The following is a 25,044-nucleotide window of genomic DNA, read 5'->3' as shown; positions in this document are numbered from 1 at the left end:
CAAGATGGCAGTAGTGTGGAGTTGGAGGGACTGTGTGCTCCTGCGCTGCCTCAGTCTCCACTGCTCCCTTCCATCCTCCCATCCAGCCTGAGTTATTTATACCACCTGGCTGGCCCCTTTGGGTACTGGGGTGTTCACGCCTTATTCTGAGGTTTGGAAAAGATGTCAGGGTGACACATGCAGATTTGGGAGCACTGACTTTAGAGAGATGAGTTGAGGTATTTATTGAGTGAAACTGATGAGGGGGAGTGAGTAGGAGGTGAAGGGGGGGGCGCCCATCAGAAGGACAGGGGGGCCTGGGATGGAGGCTGGGGGGGAAGTGCAGAGATGGAAGAGAAGACCCAGAGCAGTATTGTGTTGCAGAAACCAAAAGAGAAGTGGTTTTCAGGCTGGAAACCAGCCAGGTTAGTGCTGCAGAGAGAGGGAGGTGGAGGAGTCCTGCTGAAGGTCGCTGCTCAGGAGAGGGACGGTCTTGTGGAGTCTTGGTGCAGCGGGGAGGGCACAAGTCATTTGCAAACATGGCTTTTCTGTTTCTAATAATCTGAGGTCGTCTGCACAAAGGTATTGGGGTGCAGAGAACGGCAGGGCACACCTGGGACTGGCCTTGCTCTCAATTTCTCCCTCACCTGGTGAAAGCCCCGGGAGGGGTTGGACAGGAGGCAAGCAGATGATCTTCCATTAAGATGGTGAGTCTTAATTCCACACCTGCTCAGGGCTAGGTGCTTGTTTCATTCTCACAACAACCTTGGCGGTGGGTCTCCTTGTTTGCATTTTTACGAATGAAGAAAGCTCACAGAGATTATGGGATGTGCTCAGATGACTGCAGCAGTGATGGAGCTCAGGGAGAAGTTCTGAATGTGACCTCATTCCTCTTCGCACACACTGCCTAGGTGGGGGACCTAAGGCAGCCCCATTCTCAGTCACCTAACCCCAGCCTGGGTCACCCCTCCCATGGGCAGGAGGCGCTTCTCATTGCTCTGAAGCACTGCTCCAGCCAGTAGTCACGTCTTGCCCTGAAATGGTTGAAGGACGTTAAGTTTTAAAGAGAAAAGAACTTATTTTGAGTCCCGTAATGTTGCTCAGCACATGAAAGGACTTTGCTTTATCCTGATTACACTAACATCTCCTAGGGCTCAGTTTATTTCTGAAAATCCTGTGCTGTGAATAGTATCCACACTATTATACAAAAAATGGAAACAATCTGTGTTCTCTGATCAGTGGTCTGGACTTGGTTCTTCACTGTCTTTCTATATAGATCAGAGCACTGACTCAACCCCATTTTGTAAGAGGGTAGACAGTCGCAACACCTCCTTGTAAATACAAGGCCCTCTATTCACACGTGAAGGAGTGAAGATGCCTTCATGGAAGATCACAGCTCTGCACTTGTCCGTCCACCTCACATCCTCTGGCTCTGGGGAGAGGGAGACAGAATCTAGAGTCAACATTCTCAGAATCTCCCCATTCCCCCCAAAATGACTCTTTTTCCCCTTAGGGGAATCACTAACATCTAGCATCATAGGATCTAATATTTCTTGAATACTTACCACATGCCAGATACAATGATAAGTGCCTTGACCAGCGCTTCCTTGTTTTATTTTCACAACAACTACTTCTGATTATTGTTGTTTAGTTGCTAAGTCGTGTCTGACTCTTTGTGACCCCATGGACGGGAGCATGCCAGGCTTCCCTGTCCTCCACCATCTCCCGGAGTTTGCTCAAACTCATGTCCATTAAGCTGGTGATGCCATCCAACCTTCTCATACTCTGTTGTCCCCTTCTCCTGCCCTCAATTTTTCCAAGCATCAGGGTCTTTTCCAATGAGTTGGTTCTTTGCATCAGGTGGCCGAAGTATTGGGGCTTCAGCTTCAGCATCAGTCCTTCCAATGAATATTCAGGGTTGATTTCCTTTAGGATTAACTGGTGCAGTCCAAGGGACTCTCAAGAGTCTCCTGCAGCTCCTTGTAGGTATGTTTATTATTTACATTTTACCAATAAAGAAACAGAGGAGGTGAGAGGGCTGGAGGCCATACATTCAGCTGCTGAGCTGGAATTAGACAGACTCTTCCCCGTGTTGCTGTGAGCCCACCAGAGAATCAGCTGTCCCAGGAGGGACCTCAGGGCAGCATCAACCAGTGTGATTATCAATCAGTCTTCCCTCCAAGGCACCATGGTGCCCTGGAGAGACCTGCTTCTCCCCTTCACTGGCTCACTCTCTTCAGGGAATTATCCCTTCCACCGATTTACAAAATGGTAGACTTCAGACCAACAATGCGTCCTCATTTCTGACCCTAGAACCAGGCAGGACGTGCAGTCCGACCAAACATTGTTCTCTGACTTGTGCCAGGACTTATATGGAGAATTATGCCACGAGTGAACATGAAAACCTACTTACCTCATGTTTAATGACTTGGTGATTAAAAGGAAAAAAAATGACAAAAAAACTAAAACAAAACAAAACTGAGATTGCTCTGGGAAATCTGGGGACTGCGTGCTCAGCGCTCTCTCTCATCTCTGTGATTCTAGGAGGGTTTTTTTGGGCTGGATGGGCCCAGATTACTGCGCAGCCCTAAATGCAGATGGCTTCTCCTTGGGGAAGTGGCCATGCTCAGTAATGGACCCCTCGTGTTAACAAGAAACATAAGGTGGGGATGGGCAGGGGGCTTCACAAGGTATTTATCACAGCGTTGTGCCCAGGGCTTTCTCACAGTGATTGCTCCATAAATTTCAGTAATCTTTCCTCCTCCGATTTATGTGGCTTTTCTAAAGGGCATTGTTCGCCAGCACATGAACGCGGACGCTAAATTTAGCTGGAAAGCACCCAATCTCTGATGCTCCAGTGCCCAGTGGAAGGCAGGCATCTGCCAGTCAATAACCTACTTTTGTTCCAGTCTTCCTCGCTCGCATAGATCATGCCGTGGAGGCTATTTATAGCTGGAAAACATGCTGGAAGTTGTCAGGAGCCCTTCCTGCCGCAGTGAGCCGCCCTCCCAGGAGCTGGGTGGGTACGTGTGCGGTCTTCCCAGCAGCGCCCGCACTGGGTGACCTTGACGGGCTTCATCCTTCCTTTGAAAACTGAACCTCAACTTGAAATTTCAATTAAAAGGCAGCAAGCTGGCTATCAGGCTTTGGCATTGGCTGAGCTGCTATTCATCGTGGTGTGGATTGGAGATCCCATTGTGAGGCCCGTAAGGTTCACTTATCGGGAACCACAGCCATTGAATTCATCTCCAGGTTCACCAGGAGTGGGGGCGCTCAGGAGAACTTTTTTTTTTGGTTCATAAAAGAGATGTGGTTAGGAGCACAGGGAAATCAAGGAGGACAAGGACATCCACCCTGTGGAAGGGAGGGAGTGAGGGGCGGACAGACGCATCCCTTGGTAGGTACCACATGGAGCCCACCTGTCTAACCCACAGCAGTGGGCACCGACTGGTGGTGGGTGTAAGGGCTCTGACTCGGGGCTCAGTGAGGCTCTTGGAGCACCCCTGGTTCAGCTGGCCCATAAAATGACTTAAGTCTGGTTGAGTGGGTTGTTTTGCATTGAGAAAGTTATTTAAAGCCTTTTAAAAAATGGCATTATCGGAGCCTGTTATTGGTTTACATTACTTTGTGGGGAGGCACACGTCGTTTATTGCAATAGAGATCTCTCGATCCCTAGATAAAAAAGCCCTCTCTGTGATGGGGTCACCCCGTCAAGACCCCCAGACACTGGCCCCCTGAGTGGGGGTGGTGGCAGGGCCGTGCACCTGGGCCCCGTGAATCGGGGGGGGGGCGGTGCTCCCCAGGCTGGGATGCCAAGGGGTCCTGGAGTTTCCTATGCAGGCTCATTCTGTGCTCCCCTCAACCTGCTGCAGGGTGCTGTCCTTCAGTGAGCGTGATTCTGTGCTTTTAAGGTTCATAAAAGATGCGGTTGGGAGCACAGGGGATCGAGTACAGTGCCACTCACCTGGCTGAAAGGAGGGAGCGAGGAGCCCAACAGACATGCCTCTTGCTGGGCACCACCATCATCTCAGACAAAGATGTGGAGAGCTCCTGGTTAGGAGCCTCTGAAGTCCAGTGCGATCTTGGGAACATGATGCCTGGGATCTTCAGAGAAGAAGTAGGACTCGGTCCATGCTGCTCTCTCTGCTTCTGCTGTGATGGTAAAAGACTGTCTCATGACTAGTCAGGTGGCAGCTGGGTGGGGCTTGCCCTGCACCCGCTGTTGGATGCTCCAGGAACCACGCCCCTCAGTCCTAGCCGCCCTTGGGCAGACCCTGGCACCCCCACTTTACAAACAGGGAGCCAGGCGTGGCACACAGCGGGTCCTGGCCGGACCCTCTGTCCCCACCTCAGTTTCCTCTTGGGTGAATGGAGCCTCAGCTCTTCTTCACCACTTGTAGCCATGAAGCTGACCCCCTCCCCCATACCCCCTGCCCACTTCAATGGGTGGGAGTGGGTGGGGGTAAGGAAATGGGACCGCCCCCATGTCCTGATCCTCTGCTCTTCATAGCATCAAGGTCTAATTCTAAGCAGAGGTTTAGCCCAAGGTTTGCCAGACTCCACGGTGTCCCACCCTTCCTGCTGGACCCTAGAGATGGAGGGCAGAAGGGGGCAGGCACCTAGAGCCTCCTCCACGGTTGTCAAGGAGACAGTCAGGAGATGGGATGGAGGAGGCCTGCAGAGGATTTGCTGATTTCCACAGTGAACATATTCTCATCATGGCTGACTTCAAACTGTCCATGGCTTAACAACTGGCTTTGAAAGTTCCTGGACATCTGACCCCTGGAAATCGCATATCAGCCCTTAAACGTGTGCCTGGCATCTGTGGCCGATGTCCGTGCCATGCCAGCTTTCCTCTGCTTGGCCAGCCTCACTCTGCCTCATTTCAGACACCCCTGCGTGGTGGTCTTGGTGCCAGTCCTGCAGATGGTCTGATGCATTCTGTGTGTGTTATATACACGGTTCCACAGAGGGCACGCACTGGAGCGATGGTGCTGACGACCTTCCAGCAGCTCAAGTTGCTCATGTGGGCAGTGCGCAGGGACTGCCTGCCTGAGGGGCTGGGAGTCAGCCCCATGGTCTTGGGGGGCCATGGGTGTGAGGATGGGTGCAGGGTGGGGCTGGGCTGGCAGAGCAAGTGGAGACAGAGGGGCCTCTTGCAGCCCTGGCGCCGCCTAAGCGGGTCTGGGCCGGTGATGAGCAGCGCCAGGTGCAGACGGAGCAGCTGTGTCTTCACGGCAGGACCGTGTTTATCTGCGCCCCACGTGGAATCCCTGGGAGCTGCTCACTGGGACTTTCAGCCTCTTCTCCCTCGCACGCCATGTCCAGAAGCTTCTGTGGACAGGACCGTGGAGATGGGGAGCTGGCGTCTCTTGCTGAACTGTGACCTGGTCATCTTTAAACCTCCTGTGCTCAGCCCGGTGCTCGCTTCGCAGTCACTGGTCCCCAGGAGCCTCGGGTTAAGGAATCCAGCTCCCAGTCCTGGGCTCTGTGGGGTGAGTTCTCTCTGGGGTCCTCCTGCCCCTGATCTGAGCTCCTCCCATCTGCCCTTCACCCTGTTTGGTAGATGTTTTCTCTGATGAAAATCTGATCATCACCTTGAATCAAATCTCTCCTGTCTTCAGAGTGAGGTCTGGACTTGGTGAGGCATCTGCCCCACCCCTGGCTCTCAACCTGGGGTCTCTAGGTTGGCCTCCATCCCTGTGACCCCCGACCCCGGGCTCCAGTCCTGCTGGTGGTCCTGCTTTCCTCCACTGGAGGCAGCCTGGCTCCCCTTGGCCCCTCCTCCGTCCTCCTCCTCGATGCATTCCCCTCGCCCCCCTTTCCAAGCTCGCCTGGGCTCTGAGGGCCTCTCTTGATTGCCCATGAGACCATCACAGCAGGTCATGTGTCTTGTCCACTCTGACGCCAATGACTCCACAAAATGCCCAACATGTAGCAGGCACAAAAAATATGCTTCTTATGTGAATTGACTCAAATGGATTATTCACCTTTTGCGTGTTTGTTTTCATCACACACATCAGAACCTAGCCTTGGCAGCTCTCCTTAGGATCACGGAGTGGAGGGAAGGGTGGCAAGTGGAGTGGGTGTGACAGGGTCAGGCAGAATGCCCATGGAACCCCTGCCCCCCCTTACCCCCAGGACCAAAGGGTTGATAGTGGACTGCATGCGTGAGTGCACAAAACATTCTGTTCTCAGCTCTAAGTGGAGGGCAGACAACACAGGGACCCACCAGCTACCAGGAGCCTGGTCTGGCCGTGGATGTCCCAACGCCTCTAGGAGCCTGAGTGTCTGGTCCCTCTGGCCTCGAGCGCAGCTCCCAGCAGCCCCGTCCGTGAGGGAAAGGACCCTGCACAGTGCCAAGCGGGGATCCGACATCTGTGCTGTTGTGTAACCAGCTCTCCTCTGGTCCTCGACAGAAAGTGGGTCATTGACACGCAGACACAGCATAGCCTGGTGCTGTGTGTTTGGGAAGGCTGTGATTGAAGTCCTGCCCTAGCGCTGTGACCCCAGAGGCTGCAGTGCTGTGACGCAGGGGACAAGGAGAAGATGACAAAGCAGCCTTCTGGGGGACCCTGGCCCTTGGCCTGATGTGTTCGTGTTGGTTTCTGCAGCTGAAGATGCAGTGAGGCCAAGACAGCAGTTCTCCTGGCAGCCTCCGTGGAGGAGGGCGAGCGGCCGTCTGCTCTCCTTCTCCACCCGTTTCACAGACACCAACCCTCATGCGTTTAGATAAACAGGCCCAAGGCCTTCGCTATGCGGGGTTTCTTAGTCACTGCTGGTGACTTCCTGCTTTGGACCAGCTTCTTTTTCACCTGGCAGCTCTACCGAGTTTGGGGAGAACATCATTATTTTATTTTTATATATGTGTGAGTAAATCATATTACCTCTCATGGGGCATTAATTAAACTTTTCAGTAAATAGCAATTTTGCTTTATTTATTTTTTAAGTAGGCTACTGAGAGTACAATGAATATAGATTCCAAGACCCAGCCCTCCCTCTGTCATCCCCAAGGAGATGTATTTGTGTATGGTTTATCAAGATGTCTTGACCATCATCTGTAAAATAGATAGCCAATGGGAATTTGCTGTATGGCTTAGGAAACTCAAACAAGGGGGTGGTTATCAACCTAGAGGGGTGGGATGGGGAAGGAGATGGGAGGGAGGTTCAAAGGGCATATATGTATACCTATGGCTGATTCATGTTGAGGTTTGATAGAACACAACAAAAGTCTGTAAAGCAATTATCCTTCCATAAAAAAATAAATTAATTAATTAAAAAAAAAGAAGTCTTGACCAAAACACACTTTGTCCTCTCCAGACTTTCTTGACTTCATTCATTGATGTCAGAGGAGATAGTTGGCTTTCAAGTTACACAGTCACACGGAGGAAGTGAGGCTAAGTGCTGGCACAGCGAAGTCAGCTGCATCAGATACTAGTTTGTCACCAGCAACCGTGGCCGTCATGCTCCAGAAGAATAACTCACATGTATTAAATGCTGTTTATGTGACCAGAGCCTTTCATGGATTATCTCATTTAATCCTGCCAGGTCCTTCCTGTGGTCATGCCCATTTTCCAGGTGAGGAAGCTGAGGCTGATGTACGTTGTGCAAGATCCCCTGGTGAGGGACAGAGCCAGGATGTGAATTAGGTCCCTGAGCAGACGCTCGTTGTGCATGGGCAGAGTGAATACTTGGGTTCACCATCGAGACACCTGCACCTGGATGAGAAAGTCCTCTGGTCCGGGTTTTGTCTTCAGGTGAGAGTGAGATGTGTCTGTCTGTGCTGCAGGTTCTTGGTGAACTGCGTTGGTCCAGACAAGACCTGGGTGGCCGGCCTGTGTGCGGAGCCCGTGGCCCACGTGCGTTCCGCAGGGGGAGTTCTGTGGATCTCACCTCTGCCCACACCCTCTTCTTCCCCCTCCTGCACCCCAGATCCAACCAGGTAGGCAGGCAGGACCCCAGCCTGTCAGGGCGCCACGTGGCTGTGGTGACCTTGCACCTTAATGGGCCGTTAGGGAATCTGTCACCCACGTTCCCAGATGCTTGGAAGTTCACGAGCCGTGAACCCATGGGGACCATCATGGGTTGAATGCTGTTCGCCCAAGTGTGCTAAAATCCTACCCCTGGCCCTTGGGATAGTGCGCTTATTTGGGAATGGGATCTTTGCAGAGGCCATCCAGCTAAACGGGGTTACAGCAGACTAGGGTGGGGCCTCGTCCATGACTCCTGTGGTCCAACAGAAGGGCAATTTGACGCAGACCCACAGGAGATGGCCCGTGAAGACAGAGGCGAGACTGGAGTGAGGTGTCTACAAGCTGAGGACAGCTTCCCACCAGGAGCAGGAGGGAGGAGGGCGAGGGGCCTCCTCCAGGCCTTCAAGGGAGCAGACCCCTGAGCACACTGCCTTCAGGCTTCCCCGCCCGGAACCATGAGAGAAGGAACCTTGCTGTGCTAAGGCGCTCAGCGTGCACCATTTGTCGTGGCGGCCAGAGCAAAGTACAGTCATACAGGGAGTAATATGGGGAGCTTGGTTAGAATGAATATTCCTCCCCTGACCCAGGTTCTGAGGGCATCTGTGGGGGTCTTCAATAAAGAGCCAGGTGACATGACCTGGAGGGTCAGGAGGAGTGACCCCAGCCTAGTGGGTGCACACCCATCACCTTCACCATCAGAACTACAGTGTAAGTTTTATTTCCTAGAACAAAAAGCTGCTTGTTTTTGTCACAGCAAATGATAAAGAAAGAAAAAGAAAAGCCCGCCGCTGGTTTTGTAAGAGAGGGTGTACAAGGAAAGCGTCCGAGACGCGTTCTGGATAAGGCCGTGCTGTCTGCACACCTGTCTGGGCTCTGAGGCCAGCGTTCGGGTTCACACCCTGTCTTATCTTTATTACTTTCTTTATCTCTAACATTTGAATGTTGACCCAATGCGGGGCGTGGGGCGGGGCTGGGCCATGGGTGGACCTTGTTTTGAACCAAAGGATACAGCCCAAGGGAGTTGGAAATGTTTTTATGTAACTTCTAGCTTGCCTTCTGGGCTTCCGCTCCCTGAATTCCAGAAGCCAGAGAAGCTCTGGAGTCCGAGCCTGTCGCTGCCTTGCTCTGCTCACCCCTGCCAGGGCGCTGGCTCCTCAAGACTGAGTTAAAGCTCTTGAGTTTGATGGGGGAATTCCCAGTGGTAAAGACTCTGCCTGCCAGTGTAGGAGACCACAGGAGGCGCAGGTTCGATCCCTGGGTCGGGAAGATCCCTTGGAAGAGGAAATGGCAACCCACTCCAGTATTCTTGCCTGGGGAACCCAATGGACAGAGGAGCCTGGTGGGCTGCAGTCCATGGGATCGCACAGAGTCAGACACGACCGAACACACAGAGGCCTGAGCACTCTGCAGTTTGGGCCTGACTTTTTCTGCAGCCTGTGTCCCTGGCTTCATCACTTGATCTTCTTCCCCCTCCGCCCATCCACCCTGGCCGACTTACTGGCTTGTTCCCCCATCGGGATCCTCAGTTTAGAAGTTGCTTCCTACGCAGACTTTGTTAACCCTCCGAGGCTGGCTTAGGGTCCCTGGTCTGTGAATCCCTGCAGCACGTGTCACTCTCTGCACGTGTCATGTCAGAGCGCTGAAGGCTCACCTCTCCACCTCCACCCTCCAGGTTCCTATGTTGAGATCCTAGCACCCAACGTGGTGATGTCAGGAGATGGGCCTTGGGAGGTGGTGCGATAGTGAGAGGGTGCATCCCTCATGAATGGGACTGGAGTCCTCATGAGAGAGCCCCCCCAACCCAGACGCCCCAGCTTTCCCTCTGTGTGAGGACACGGCAAGAAGTGACCTGGATGGCAGCCCTCACCGGACAGTGGTGGCACCCTGACCTTGAGAGTAATCAATCCCATTGTTTATAAGCCACCCAGTCTGTGGTGTTTGGTTAGAGCAGCCAGGATGGACTGGGACAGGCCAAGCCCTGGATCTGATCGTCCTGGGAGATGGGGCCTTTGGGTGAGGATGGGCCCCCCTGAGGGGATGGGTGTCCTCAAAGAAGGGAGACAGACCAGAGCTGCTTCTCCACTGTCTGCAAGCCCCAAATGGGCCTCTTACCAGAACCAGACCAGCCCTGGCCGTTGCATCCTTCAGAACTGTGTGTCTGCCCCCTCACCCCTACTTCTCTGCCTGAAATATCTTCCCCACAGGCCTACTATTTCATCACCCTGGATTTATTTGTGTCGCGAATGTCTACTGCATCTTCACGTAGTATGTTAAGTTGCCCTGAGCCAGGATGGAGACACTTGGCCGTGTCTCCCAAGACTCCACTTCCACCTCCCTTATGTCTGTTTTTCCCAGGGGTGAAGCTCGATAGAAGAGCACACGAACAGGTTGAGAGAACTGGATTCTAATTCTTGGGCTACTAGGAATATACTGTGTGATCCTCAGAAGTGATTTATCTTTCAATTCAGTGCTCAGTCGTGTCCGACTCTTTGAGACCCCATGGACTGCAGCATGCCAGGCTTCCCTGTCCATCACCAACTCCTGGAGCTTGCTCAAATTCGTCTTTTGAGTTGGTGATGCCATCCAACCATCTTATCCTTTGTTGTCCCCTCTTCCTCCTGCCTTTGATCTTTCCCAGCATCAGGGTCTTTTCCAATGAGTCAATTCTTCATATCAGCTGATGAAAGGTATTGGTTTCAGCTTCAGCATCAGTCCTTCCAAATGAATATTTAGGACCAATTTCCTTTAGGATGGACTGGTCGGAACTCCTTGTAGTCCAAGGGACTCTCAAGAGTCTTCTCCAAAACCACAGTTCAAAAGCATCAATTCTTCAGCGCTCAACTTTATAGTCCAACTCTCACATCCATACATGATTGATCTTTGGGGGCTTCTATTTTATCATTTGAAATGGAAATGAATGGCAAGAAGTCTTGATAGCTTTAATTTGTTGATGCTTACTGTACTAGACTCAATATTACATCTTTTCCCTGCATTTTTTTCCTTTTGATTTTCACAGAAAGTCTTTCTGAAGACTAGTTGTCTTTATTCCTATTTTACAACTGAAGAAATGAAAGCTCAGAGAGTTAAGTTATATGCTGGTAAGTGACTGAGCTGGGGCAAGATTCAGCTTTATCTATTAAGTTGTATAATCAGGTCACTGCCAAGTTTCCTTACATTTATAATATTCCATGAATACAGATGGACAAGATCTATAGCAATCTCTGTGCTCCTGTGGTTAATAGCATTTGAGCTTCAGAGTTACATAAATATAAGGACTAAAAGCAAAATCATTAATATTTATTGTTGGTCACCTTACATGCCACATTTTTAGATATCTTTTTAATTCTCGGTTGGATATTGGACTTTTTCATTTTATCTCCATTTATTTTCATCTCTTTTTCTCTTTCTCTGTTGTGTTCTATATAATATCCTCAGGTTTATCTTCAGTTTGCTAATTCTTCCTTCAGCTTTGTCTAATAGTGTGTTAAACTCATCCACTGAGGTGTTTTAATTTCATTGACTATACCTTTTATAACTATAAGCTCTATTTGGTTTTTAAGTCTGTGTCTTCCTTTTTTTAAAAAAAGCCTCATTTCTTACATTTTTAGTTATTTTCATCTTAAATCACTAAATTTTTTTTTTAGTTGCTATACAATAGTTCTATCAGCATAAGCTAAATAGCATGATCTCGAAACTGTGAGCTGCCCTGAGGTTTTGAATTCTCAGAGGGGAAAAAAAACCCATTAGAGATAGAAAGGTTTTCTCTTTCTCTGCCTGTGTTGGGGGTGAGTTTTCCCCAGTTCATTGTTTCCTGGATTCTTCAAGACTTGTGTCTTTATGTGGCAGTTTCCCTTCCACCTCCTTGTCCCTTTGGGGAGCCAAGGTTGTCAGCCCCTTCTCCCTGGAGTTGTCAGTGTGGGTTCACACCGTTCTCACTCTGGTTTTGGTTTCATTTCTGGCCTTCAGGGAGTTTCTTTCTTTCTTTTTTTTTTTGAGAATCCAGCTAGGCATTTAAAAGGCATCTCATGGTTTATGCAGTATCTTAAACTGTATTATAGTGGGAAAATTTCCAGGTTATTAAATCCTTAATATTGTTGCAAGTGGAAGTTCTCCATGTATTAACTATAAATATAATAATGGTTCTTCAAGGCAGGCATTGTTATCTCCAGTTTGCAAATAATAAAGTCCTTAAGAGAGGTTTAATGACTTGCCCAGCATCACACGGCTGGTAAACAGAGTCCAGAGCTCTTCTTCAAATGCATGGGCTGGGAGCCTGGAGTGGGGCGCTGGCTCTGGCTTGGGGGAGACCGGCCACAGGGAAGGCTGGGGCCTTGCTAGTGTACCCCACCCTTGCTTTCCAGGTTTCCTAGGAGGGGTTCTGAAGCCCCAGTCACTTCAGGGCTGTAGGGTTGGGGCACCAAAATGTGTCCTCATGTGATAAACACAGTCTGCTTGGGAGGAGGGAGGAGCAGGGTGGTAGGGGCTGAGAGGAAAGACACCTCCTTAGCCCTGCGTCAGCGGGTTCCCTTGTCTCTGGGGAAAGAAGGCTCCGAGATGACCAGGAGAAGGACACAGCACAGAGAAGTCTGACTGAGGGTCGTTCAGAGGACAGGTGGAGGCCGGGGCAGAGGGCCCAGGCCGTGCTGTGTGGACAGTGGGCCTTGTCTGCACCCTCAGGCTGAGGCTCGCTCCCATCAGCCCTGCAGGTCCGCCTGCAGCACAGCTCAGGAAACCCGACACGGGCGCTGAAAGTGAATCCCCCATCTCCACTTTCAGCGACTTCTCCTCCTCTTGTGATTCAGTCTCCCAAGGGCCCTAGCCCTGATTAAGCCATCAGTTGGTGAAGGTATTAGGTTCAAGCAGCATTAAATGATTCTGGGCTCCAGGCAAGAAGGGCAGGGTAGACATCCCCCGTGGTCCCTCCTTTCTGGTGGTGCTGCTCAGTGGACAGTAATGATGTTAGAATGGCATAAACCATGGGCCAGAAGGTAAAGGACAGCAGGGAGCACACGTTTGCATTTGAATGTGCTGTAAGGAGCTTTACAAAACTAGAGAATTGGAAATGAATTAATAGGAGCATAGAAATATAAGTAAATGAAAAACAGATAAGCAAATTCCTGTGTCAGCCAGGGACAGAAACGATTGGATAACATGAATAATCTGTGAATGGGATTTACAGAGATATAATAATGTGATCTCTGAATATTGGTCAAACTAAATTGGAAACTTGTTGGAAAGAAAATGTACATGTGTGTACACAGGGCTGGGGGGAGAGTCAGCAGATAATCCCTGAGATTAAAGTAGCAATGTGTGCAAGTTCTTCCGAGACACGCATGCCAATGTGAAAATAATGAGCTGGAAGATCTGACAGTGGTTGCCTTCGGGGAGTGAAAAATAGGGCAGGAACTTTTAAGGTTTTTTCCTTCACAAGTCTCACAGAACAATTTGACATTGAACTAAGCACAGGTGTAATATTGATACAAATCAAGCAAAAGGAAAATCAGTATGCAACTTCCTAACAGAGAGTACTTTATTTTTTAAAAAGTAAATTAAAAAAGTTAAGTGACTGAGCCTTACCTGAAATCAGAGTATCTGATGGCAATCTTGGTGTCAAGCCCCCCGGGGAGCCCCTGTGCTCTCAGCCCCATCTTCTGGGCTCATCTCCACACGTGGGCCTCAGGCTGCAGTGGCTTCTGACCAGGCCTGGCTCTTGGTGCCATCCTACATGGCTCTGTTTCCTCTGCCCCTGCTTCTGGGGTCCTCCACGTTCTGGACCTGCTGCTTGTTGTTTTTTTTTAACTAATTAATTATTTTAAATGGAAGTAGAGTTGATGTACAATATTATAAGAGTTTCAGGTGCACAGCATAATGTTCAGTGTTTTTTACAGAATATGGTCCACTTAAAGTTATTGTTAATACAAAATAATGGCTATAATTTCCTGAGTCATACAGAATGTCCTTGTTGCTTGTCTTATACATAGTAGTTTATACCTTTTAACCCCCACCACATCTTGCCCCTCTCCTCTTCCTTCTCCTCACTGATAACCTCTAGCTTGTTGTCCATATCTGTGAGTTTGTTCCTATTTTGCATATGTATATATATATATTCCTTTGTTTTTATTTTTTAGATTATACATATAGTGGTATCACACAGTATTAGTCGTTGTTTGACTTATTTTACTAAGCACAGTATTTTCTAGGCCCATCCACATTGCTTCAAACGGCCAAATTTCACTAATTTTTATGTTAATATTCCATTGTGTGTGTATATATATATATATACCACATCTTCTTTATCCAGTTGTATGTTGATGGGCACTGGGTTGCTTCCACATCTTGGCTATTGTAAATAATGCTGCTATGAACATTGGAGTGCATAGAGTGTTGGGATATGGATATAGGATTACACACTGTTTAGTTACAGCTGTTTAGTTATAGCACTCATGGAATTTAGCTCTCAGTAAACATGTATTTGATTTCCCGATCTCTGAAAAATGCAAGCAAGCTTCACGCTTGTTAGTCTTAGGGTTATGTCTTGGTGTACTCTCCCAGATGGTCAGAGGAGGACTTAGAAGTGGCAGAGGTAATAGTTTAATTGAAAGGCTGTAAAATTAATAGAGTCTTTCTTCAATGCCTTCTATCTTTCTTTCTATCTCTCTTTGGTTGAGTGGGGATTATGAGAAAAACGGGAGTCTGTGAAGTGTCATATCTGATCTGGCAGCATCCTGCTCTGGACAGGTTTGCAGAGATTGGTGTCCAACAGAGATGGGGTTCAGGGTAGGAAGAGGAGGATTACAAAGGAATGCCAAGTTATGTTTGTATGTGGAGGGCAGAGTTCATTTTAAATTTAGAAGTATTCAGGGGGAATATGTAAATTTTTGTTGTCCTCCAGCACTGAAGAACCAGAATTATAGTTATCAAAATGTAAGTGAAACAACTGTGGTTTTTTTTTTAAGTAAAATGGACCCTGACAATATACATGGTTTTTCTTGTGTCAGGGAAGTCCTTGTGTCTAAATATGTAATCACAGAAAAATAAATGTGATAAAACATTAAATAGAAGAGGGTGTTGTTTGAAAGAAACTAATTGTTAACAGGTTGTTTAATTATGAGGATAACATCCTTGAAAAAAAAAAAAAACCATTTACATTTCTAACTCCAGATCCTCTTCTTTATTGTTGCCATATAAGCAGTTATTTATTACTCTGGTTCAGGCATTAGAACTAGAGAATAGCAGGCAGCTTTAGGGTGGAACCAATCAACTCTGTGAAAAATCTAACTGTATTTTAGTTCAAACTTTTGGATGTGGGGCCAGATTCTAGCCACCAGGATAGAATGTGGTCCAAGAGTCCTTGCAGAAGCGAGATGGCAGGACCAGTGAGACCTTCATCTAGATCCTGTCAAAGGAGAGGGTTTTAAGTTACCTGGAGCCCCCTTTCTGGTCAGGCACTGACATGAGTCAAACAGGCTCACTCCTTACACTGTGTGAATCTGTAGAGGCTTTGGGCTTTCCCCACTTCACTGGATCCCGGATGATCCAATGCTGAGCCATGGGATCAGGTGCCAAGGTCCTAGAGCAGAAAAGCCACGGGCTGTCCGGGTAGGAGGTGTTAACACAAGACCAACCACGATGCTCACTCCTTGCAGGTCCAGCCAGGGGGACAGCCTTGATGCTCAGTGTGGCCGTTAGCCTTCACCTAATATTATTCCTGGCCTATGTTTCCCTGGACGGCTTCCTTCTCCTGGGCTATGTCTTGATCTCTGGGAGACTTCAGTTAAATGAAAGAGCGTGGAATCTGGAGTCTAGCAGATGTGAATCCAAACCTTGTCACCAGCCCTGTTAGCTGTGTGACTGGGGCAAACTGTCCTTTCTGGGCAATGATCCCCTCATCTGTAAAATGCAATCAGAAAAGAAACACAGAATCAGTGAGGATGAGCCAGCCTCCATGTGCGTGGTCTGGTGCTTCTCGGTGTCTCCTAAGTGTCGGGCTGCTCTCCAGCACCCATCCCCGCGGGGGCCCATCTGAGATGGCAGGTGTGCGCACAGCGCGGGGACTTGGAGCACAGGAACAAACCAGAGACAAGGGCAGGAATGATCCATTTAGTAGAAGAGCGTGGGCCGGGCCTCACCTATGGCCTGAGGACAGGCCAGGTCTGCGGGCGGGAGGGGCGGGTGCGGGGATGCAAGTCCTGGAGGCGCCCCAGGTGCCGCAGGTGCAGGCTCGGGCACTTCAGGCAGGTGTCCCGAAGGACCAGGTGTGTGCGCATGCGCGACCGTGCCTGCGCGTCCATGCCTGCCTATGTGTGCGCGCGCACGTGCATCTGGGCGCGTCCACGGCGGCAGACCCGCTACCAGAACCGGAAGCGGAGATATATTTTTGTGAGGCGAGGTGCGAAGATTGGACGGGCGACGGTAGACGGCTGTCCACAGAGGACTGTCCGCACTGGGTTCTGCCCGGAGCATGGGGGCCTCGCGCCTCGGCCTCGGCCTGTCTGCTCCCGGGGCTGCCTGCGGGACGCCGTTGCCGCTCCCGCTCCCGTCTCCCTTCAGGAGGGCCAAGGGCCTCGCGCGCGGGTGGGCAGCACGGGATGCGGCTCGCTCTGTGCACTGGCAGGCCTCGCTTCCATGGATACCGCGGCTGTGCTGCGTGTGCACGACTTCACACGGCCCCTCGGCGCAGTGACAGTTGAGGAGGAGCCTTGGGATGTTCCCTTGACCTGCTGTTGAGTGTCTGACTGGTTTGAGGTGTGAGCCCGGCACCGCCCTTGGGGATTCGCTTCTACCTGGTGTGTTAGCGCGCGAAGCGAGTGGCCACCCTCAACCCGAAGGTCGAGCAGAAAGCCACCAGCCCTGAGAAGATGGGTCTCCTCTGAGATGATGGCTTGACGGCCCTTTGAGACAGATGCCACAGTGTCTTTCTCATTTCCCCAAACATCCTGGTTTCTCCTCCGGGCCCACAGGAGGGAAGAAGGAGGAGGAGAGTGAGACGTGAAGGAAGCGTCTGGAGGAGAAGGACCCAGGAAACGGATTCTTGGCAACGTCCTCCATCGGATAAGCATCATCGGGTAATATGTTTCAATTACCTTTTCACCTGGACCTTTGTTTGTCCTTGATTTTTATCCGTGGCACATTGATAATATTCTTCGTTAAACTGTGGGACTTTCCCGGACTCAACACCGTGCTCGTAAAACACCATTTCAAAATGTCCTTTTTTTTTTTTAAAATAAAAAGTGTAAACAAAAAACACACCTAGATCAACAGAGAAGTACAACTGCTGCAACAGAGTGGCCGTAAACAGGTTGACAAAGCTGTTTTCTCAATGGATACGTTAGATATTAAAATGCAGGAGTTTAAGTGAAGAGCACAAATCAAATGCTTGTGGTGACACTTAAAGAGCTCACAACTCTGCAATAACACAGCCAAATTTAAAAAGCAGTTGTAAACATGGGAGGAATGAGAAGTATACATGAATATTTGAAGCAGAGTCAGGCCTGTGGTGCCTCCTGCCAGGAACAGCTGGCTGCCCCCAAGGGTCAACAGAGCTGGTGGGTCAGGGGAGACCTGCAACCCAGCCAGTAGCTCTCATCTCTAAGAACGTACGTCTTCACGGATGCCCAGGAGAGCAGAAGTGCTGATCCTTGAGAGGGGTGGTTACAACCTTCCTTCTCAGTGCCCTTCACCAACATTCTAGTACCTAGTGAGCATGCAGACTCCAGAGCAGCATAGGAGAAAAATGTGCCAGGAAAGACTTTTCCCTTTTACTTCCTGAGAGGTAAATTTAAAAAAGAATATCCTGTCTTGCGTCCTCAGATTTCTGGTATGAGGAAGTCATGAAGACGAATGCCCAGGGGACAATGTCTTCTTTCCTCTCAGCTTTCCTTTCCCAGCAGGGCCAGCCCCAGGTCAGGGGCGTGTCCCAGCAGCTCTTACCACCTGGCCTGGGGAGCATGAGGTTCCCTAGGACAGGGAACAGCCTCCTCAGGCCTGGGGGCACAGGAGGGACCGACTGCATGTGTGCTCTGGCTTCCACACACCTCTCAGGCCCGGTGCTAAAGTGCTTTATTCCACTTAAGTGCACCCCATCTCTAAATCATTTCAGTTGGGTTTCCTTGGTCTGTTTACAAGGTCGCAAGTTGCTGACATGGGGTGAGTGGAAGGTGAATGCCACCTTCTAAAACCATTGTCAAATCAGCCCAGCACATCTCTGTGCTTTTCATAAGTTAATTGCTAACTTCCAAGGGAAAAAACACTGTTTCTTACTTTCTGGTCTCTTATCACATATGCTGAGCACGGCTTGGTTAAGCAGTAACTCTCGCTATGCAGGTAAACAGAATTCCCTGCCCCACCCCCTTCTCCCTGCGAATCTAAGAACTGGGGGGAACAGTCAGCAGCTATTAATAACTCGCCGAACTGGAAGTGATTCAGTTTCATTAATACACCTTGAGAACATTTACATCCATAGAGGACAGAGTGTTTACAAGGCCTGAGTAGGTTTTATGGAAAAGCAGCTTTATAGGCCCTGGGGCTGTTCTCGTGCCAGCACCGACCTTCACAACAGTGGGCTATTACTTGACTGAAAACCTCAAGCTTTTGCTGAAGTTGGCCCTCACTCTGTCTTTTCAGAGGTTCTATAAACGGCCAGCACCTCAAGAGTCAGCAGTGGTTTGGGGACTTAGTAGTGGGTGAGTTTGAACTCCATCCAGGCCTTGGATGCAGAGAGTGGAGGAGAGACAGCAGAGCTCTCGCTTCGTCCACATGAGTGGGTGGAGGGACTAGGCCACCTATGGAGTGTGACTTGGAAGTTGCCAGGAAAGCAGGCCCCTGACCAAGAAGTAGGGCTCTCTCCTCAAAGACCTACCTCAGAGTCTGAAATTTAGACCAGGAGATCTCTGCACTTCTGTTTGGGCGTGGTCTCTAAAACATCTCTTGTAAAATGCAAAAATCCTACTTAAAAGAGGAATGTATTAACATATCAGCACCCAGACCACAGTCTATGCACTGGAGTCACCTGCAGGATGGGGCCCTCCCCAGCTGGCTTCTGACGAGGGGCTGGGGCCCCCTTCTTTCCTAAACCCATGTTGCCTGCGTGTCCCCAGGAGCGCCTGTGGAGAGAGCCCCTGCTGCTGTTGTCTGGAGCTCGTGTTCTCGTGGTGGCTTTGAGATTTCTGCCATGGTGCGTACATTCAGGATTGGAGTAAGAGCTTTAATCCTGAACTTTATGACAATCTTCCCCTCCCTGGCCACTAGATATTCCAGTTCAGCCCCCGACCATCCCGCTCACCTCTCACCTCTGGTTCTGCGCCCCGCCCCCCGCTCCCCTGGGGACAGGAAACAGCTATAGAAGCCCACCACACAGAAATTGGCCTCCCTTCCCACCTGTGCACTCGTGGTTCCAGCTGCAGTGCTTGGCTCGGCCTGTCTACCTTGTGCCCGCCTGCTGGAGCCTGCCGCATCCTGTCCCTTCTCGGGCAGCACCAGCCCACACACCATCCTTCCCACTGTCCTTGCACCCTGGCCCCCAGTATGCTGCTTGCTGCACCGTCAAGGCTCACAGTAAGTTGGTCAGAGGACTCTTCCTGCATCACGTTTGCAGGACGCTGTGGTTGGCGCTGAGGTTAAGGACTTCAAGGCGGGTGCGCTGCCTCTGAGGCTGGAGGGTGGCAGGGTGCCACATAGGCTGGGCCATAAACCAGAACAACTGCCGCGTGCAGCCGTGGGTGTACTGCTTTAACGGGGGTATGTCAGGGTTATCCCCGACTCACATAGGGAACTGGAGGCTCCTAGGGTGGAACGTGGAGGCTGAGGCCCGCAACAGGTGTGGAGGGAGGTGGAGGTGGGGTGCTCAGGATGGCTTCTCGCTTCCCGTGCTTCCGGGCCAGTTGGCGTGGGGTTGGCACAGTGTAGGAGGGCTGACGCTCGCCGCTGCTCGGTAAAACAACCACCCCTCTCTGGTCACTCTGCTTGAATGTATGTTTTAAGTTTTATTTGTGTCAGCAAGGAGTCTGTTGTGTGTGTGCGTTTTGCAAGACGGACGGCACGGGAGCATGACGTCAAGAGTTGCTGGGTTGAGTTGTGGAAAGAGTAGCATTTGCTGTCACCTGTTTTTCCAGATGATCTCACAAGTCAGTGAATTAGTTCATTCCTTCACCAAGTGTTTATTAAAACGTATGCAAGATACTGTTGTGTACTCTGGTATCAGATGGTCTTAATCTCGTGGCGAGGCACAAAGCAGAAGCTGGTGCTGAGGGTGCGGGTCTGGGAGGGGTGGGGTGTCTTGAGACGGAGGCCATTTCTTGTTGAAGTGACTGCAGGTGGCATGTGACCTGGCTGCCAGCAATGGGGCGTGTGGACTGTTCAATACGAATGTGGCAATGAGCCTGTCGCCTCCCTCAGGGCCATAAAGCAGGCACTCCATCAGTATTTACTGAGCTGATTTGTAATCTCACGTGCAGCCACACAGCTGAATAGAGGAATTGTGTTTATGACTGAGTCTGGTACAGTGTATTTCATTAGCACAGTGATGATGAAAAACAGCTCATGTTATTTGCCTCACCCTAAAATGCTTGCATATTTTAAGGCCAGGATTCTTAATCTGGAGATCCCAAATGAACCTAATCTTTAGACCCAGATATTAAATGCAAAAATATGTATATATATGTAAATGCTTATTTTTCTATTTATTGTTTTCATTAGATTCTTAAGGGAAAATGTAGGAACATCATAGTTGAAAGAGGTATATTCCACAAAAGGATAAAGCTGATCTTATTTCTTATGCAAAATCAATGCATTCTTTTCTTATAATAAATATTAACAAGAAAATGATTTGCACATAACTTCTTAATTTTTAAATTTTTATTGAAAAATAGTTGATTATAATATTAAATTAGCCTCAGGTAATGTTGTAACTTTTAATTTATTTTTATTTACTTTTTTTTGGTTACGCTAGGTCTTCCTTGTTGCATGGGGCTTTCTCTAGTTGCAGTGAGTGGAGGCTACTCTTTGTTGCAGTGTGCGTGCTTCTCGTTGAGGTGGCTTCTCTTGTTGCACAGCACAGGTTCTAGGTGCACAGGCTTCAGTTGTGATTCACGGGCTTAGTTGCTCTGTGGCATGTGGAATTCCCATACTAGGGATAGAACTTGTGTCCCCTGCATTCACAGGTGGGCTCCTATCTGCTGTACCACGCAGGAAGTCCCATAACTTTTTAAAATGTTATAATTTGTAATAGATAAATGTGTCTAGAATATATCACTGTGGCTTGGAATATGAGAAAAGTTCAAGTGCTTAAGAAACATTTTGGAAATAAGTGATATATTAACTAAATTGAACGATCAGCGCACACCAAAATCCTTAACAGTATTCCATCCATGTGCTAGAAATATAAAATCAACAAAGATTTCCCAGACTCTAGTTGCTGGATTCTAGTGACTTGAGGAGTGTCTGGAGCAGCCTTGGAGATGGTGTGAGCCTCCCTGCAGTTGGCGGGGTTGCCACCCTGTTTGGGGATGGTGGCAGAATGTGGTGAGCGAGCTGGTAGCCATCTGGAGCTGGGGGGTGGGGGAGGGGGTTGCAGTGGGTGGGCGCCATCCCAGGGTGGATTTGGAGGTAAGAGTTCCAGGGCGAGCAGCTTGCCTGGGAGCTGATGCTAGGAGACCCAGGGAGGGGGTGAGCCCCAGGAGGGAAGCAGGTACTCATGCAGGTTTCCCTGGGGGCATCCAGCCTTATTCCTCCCAGGATCTTTGGGGGCCAGTGCAGTCTTGTGACTGAGTGACCCTGCTGGGGCGGAGAAGTGATTCCTCTGCTACGTTGGTTGAGGGCCACTCCTGGGAAGGGCGAACTCCCCAGCAAGGGTGGAGAGGGACAACATCCTCCTTCGGGCAGGGCTGCAGGTTGGCAGCTGGGGAGTCTGGCTAGCCTGTAGGGAAGGGTCAGTGCTGAGCACATGGGGCAGAACTCCCACATTTCTGCTGCAGATGCCTCTCACTCTGCTGGCCAGGCCCCTGGATGGCACCGGGGGTCAGTAGGCCCCGACCCTCTCTGCCGTCCCCCTCCTCACACATGGTCAGAACTGGGGTGCCACCCACAGGTTCCTGCCGAGGTGCCGTCTCTCAGCCTGGAGCACTCAGCTCTGAGGTTGTAGGAAGCGCTTCACGTGGTGTGGTAACCGGAGAGATTAGGGTAGCAGTAGTGGTTTGATATTAGAAGTGATTAAGGCAAAGAAGTGTGCTTTCTCTCTGCTTTGAAGAGCTTTGGGCTAAAGTAGTTGGCTTATCAGAGTGCTTAGGAGCTGAGCACTGTGTGGGTAGACCTCCGCACCGCCCCCACCACCCGTTCCCGCCCTCCCCACTCCTGTGCCTTTCTCATTCACTGTCTTTCTCTTTAGGAGAACTTCCACTCAGAAAGCCTTCTCCACTTTCAATAGACTGTTTTCCTTGTCCTGAACTTAAAAACAATTTTTTTTATTAAGTGTATTTATTTTTTAATTGAAGGATAATTGCTTTACAGTATGCTGAACTTTTGAGGAAGACAGGGACCATATTTTGTTGATTTTTGTGTTACTGGTGCTCAGCCGAACTCCTGGCACGTGGCGGGTCTTGAGAAAACGTTTGTTGAGTGAATGTGTTTCCTTGGTATACTGAAATAGGACAGCACAGAGGACCATCTGGGGTGCTCTGCCCTTGGTTGGCAGCCTCTCCCTGTGCTCTGGGTCCCGCCCGCCCTGCATTCAAAGCGAGACTCAGGTCTCCAGAGTCCACAGGAAGCGGATATTGTTTTAGGGTTCAGCACGGTAAAGCAGTCTTTCACAACTAAACCTTTTCTTCTGAGAATTGGCAGAAAACCAATTGGTAAGTGGAAAACTGATGAGTTTTCTGGAGTTACTGTCCTAAGAAATTTTACATCTCTGTAATTTCTTAAATTTAGCTGTGGAACATCTTACCGAGTGAAATTAAATGCCATTTTCCTCATCACCACCCTGGTACTGTCTCCTGTGAGGTTTCTAACCCTGTCGGCACTGGTACTTCTCTTTTTCCGCTGTTTGTAAACTTCTATTTATTATTATCTTTTGAATCTCTGGCAAAGGTTATACATATACATTGAAGAAAACTTAGCTGCAAAAGATATGAGAATATGAAAATAATTTCATCATTCAGGGATAAAAATTATTAACATATTGGTCTAAAATCTTTTTATGGATATAACACAGAAAATGTTTTGTCTTATTACAAGCTGAGAATATGTGTTCTAGTTTCTATTTAGTTAACAGGCAGGGGTATTTGAGAACGGGTTTTATTTTGACCATTTCCCGTTGAAAACCTCTCTGCAGTGTCTTTTCCTGCCCTCGATTGAGTGAAGAATATTAGAAATAAAGTGGCCCAAGATACACTTTATTGAAGCAAAATTTTTACAATGCTTAAAAAATTCTCTGTGTAGAATAAATATTTTCTTTTTTTGTGTGCCACCTAGCTGCTGAAATTTGGGCTAATCCTTCCACTTTCAGCTTTGAAACTGGCATGGAACAGTAGTAAACTCCTCCCGTGAGGTTTTACTTATTTCGTTTATTTCCGCCAAATTAATTTTACTGTGGTAGGCTAGAATAACATGTCGCCAAACATTTAGGTTTATGTGGTGAGGTTCAGCCAATGAAAGCAGGAGGTAGAATGCAGCTGGACTTGGAGGCTGACAGAGAAGGGGTGCGAAAGCCTCTGTGAGGCGCTGGGAGAAGTCTTCAGAGGACATGGACCATTTGCTCAGACAGCAGGCTCGGTCATCGAGAGGGGACAGTGCTTCCAACCGCCTAAGTCTTACAGCTTCTGGTGGATCCCGTGCTTACATGAGTGCTTATTACAGGATAAACGCAACTGCCCTGGTTGGGTTACTATGTCCTTGCCAAAAAGTTGACGTACAGGAAGAGCCAATTTGGGTTAGTTTACTCTTCTTGACAAATACAGAGGCTTCACAAATGGTCAAGGAAGTAGCCATGCAGCTGGACTGGAGGTGCTCATGCATCAGACAATACCTGGAGTTTCAGATCAATAGCTGCACTGTAGCCTCCATGACAACATCTGAAAATAAAAACAGGGACAGTGTGGGTCACAGCTCTTGTGGATTTGCTAAAACATGCTTTAAATATCATATAACCAGTTAGAAATTCCTTCTGCAAAGCTCACTGCCTCCTCAGACTGACTTGAATGCTTCCCTGTAAGAAGTTGCTAACACCGGAGGACATGTGTGTTTAGAGCTTCGTTTCTAAATATTATGCCCCACTAAATAAACCAACACTCCTTGGAGGACCTCAGGGCTGGGAGGAAGTCCAAGATGAGTCTGACTTGTCTCAGTAAGTCAGAAGGTGAAGAAGTGTTCTTATGGTATAGAACAGCCCACAGAAGCATGGACAGGCCAGGGGCGCTCCCTGCAGGCGAGGGGTCACCTGAGTGGCAGAATAGATGAGGACAGGAATGGGCTGTGAGTCACCAAATCATGTAGGAACCCTTAGGTTCATGGGGCTAAAAAGTAAGTAAACAGAGAATAAAGGAAAACTTCTCTTTACAGCAGAATGTCATCTGATGAATGCATGAAGAACAGAGTTAGAAAATCCCCACTGTGTACCATCAGAATAAGGTCTGTTCAGGTTGGCATCAGAGAAGGCAATGGCATCCCACTCCAGTACTCTTGCCTGGAAAATCCCATGGATGGAGGAACCTGGTGGGCTGCAGTCCATGGGGTCGCTAAGAGTCGGACACGACTGAAGCGACTTAGCAGCAGCAGCAGCAGGTCAGAATCGGTCATGGATGCTGAGACCGTTGGTTGACAGTCTGAGGGGAATGGGATATTTACATTGTCTCAAGGTCTTCCCCATAGTGTTAATCACAGGGTAAAAATGACAGTTCTGTAGTGAAGAAACCTGGGTATTTAACAATGAAGGAATCAAAGCTTCTGTCACAGATCATGGGCCTCACTGGCATGCAGGTCCCTCCATAATGCCTCCTACCGAGCTTCTCTGCTCAGATGCATAACCTGTGTCTGATTCAAATCCAGGGGCGACTGGCCTGAAGTCTGCAGAGGTGCCAGTATCACAAAAGACCAGGGAGGTGGA

At 49.3% G+C, this 25,044-nt stretch overlaps 1 long non-coding RNA gene across 1 annotated transcript; it reads right to left on the bottom strand.

Moving 5' to 3' along the window:
• Nucleotides 1-1,127: 1,127 nt before the first annotated feature.
• LOC113902140 lies at nucleotides 1,128-4,132 on the bottom strand. The gene is made up of 2 exons (XR_003513678.1): nucleotides 3,944-4,132; nucleotides 1,128-1,411 (listed from the first exon to the last, which is right to left on the bottom strand). It is a non-coding gene; the product is annotated as an uncharacterized LOC113902140 (long non-coding RNA).
• Nucleotides 4,133-25,044: the final 20,912 nt, after the last annotated feature.

Source organism: Bos indicus x Bos taurus, chromosome 12 (genome assembly GCF_003369695.1).
Source record: "Bos indicus x Bos taurus breed Angus x Brahman F1 hybrid chromosome 12, Bos_hybrid_MaternalHap_v2.0, whole genome shotgun sequence".
NCBI lineage: Eukaryota > Metazoa > Chordata > Mammalia > Artiodactyla > Bovidae > Bos > Bos indicus x Bos taurus.
The sequence above is the reverse complement of the archived record's forward strand: the minus strand, read 5'-3'. Positions and strand labels throughout refer to the sequence as shown.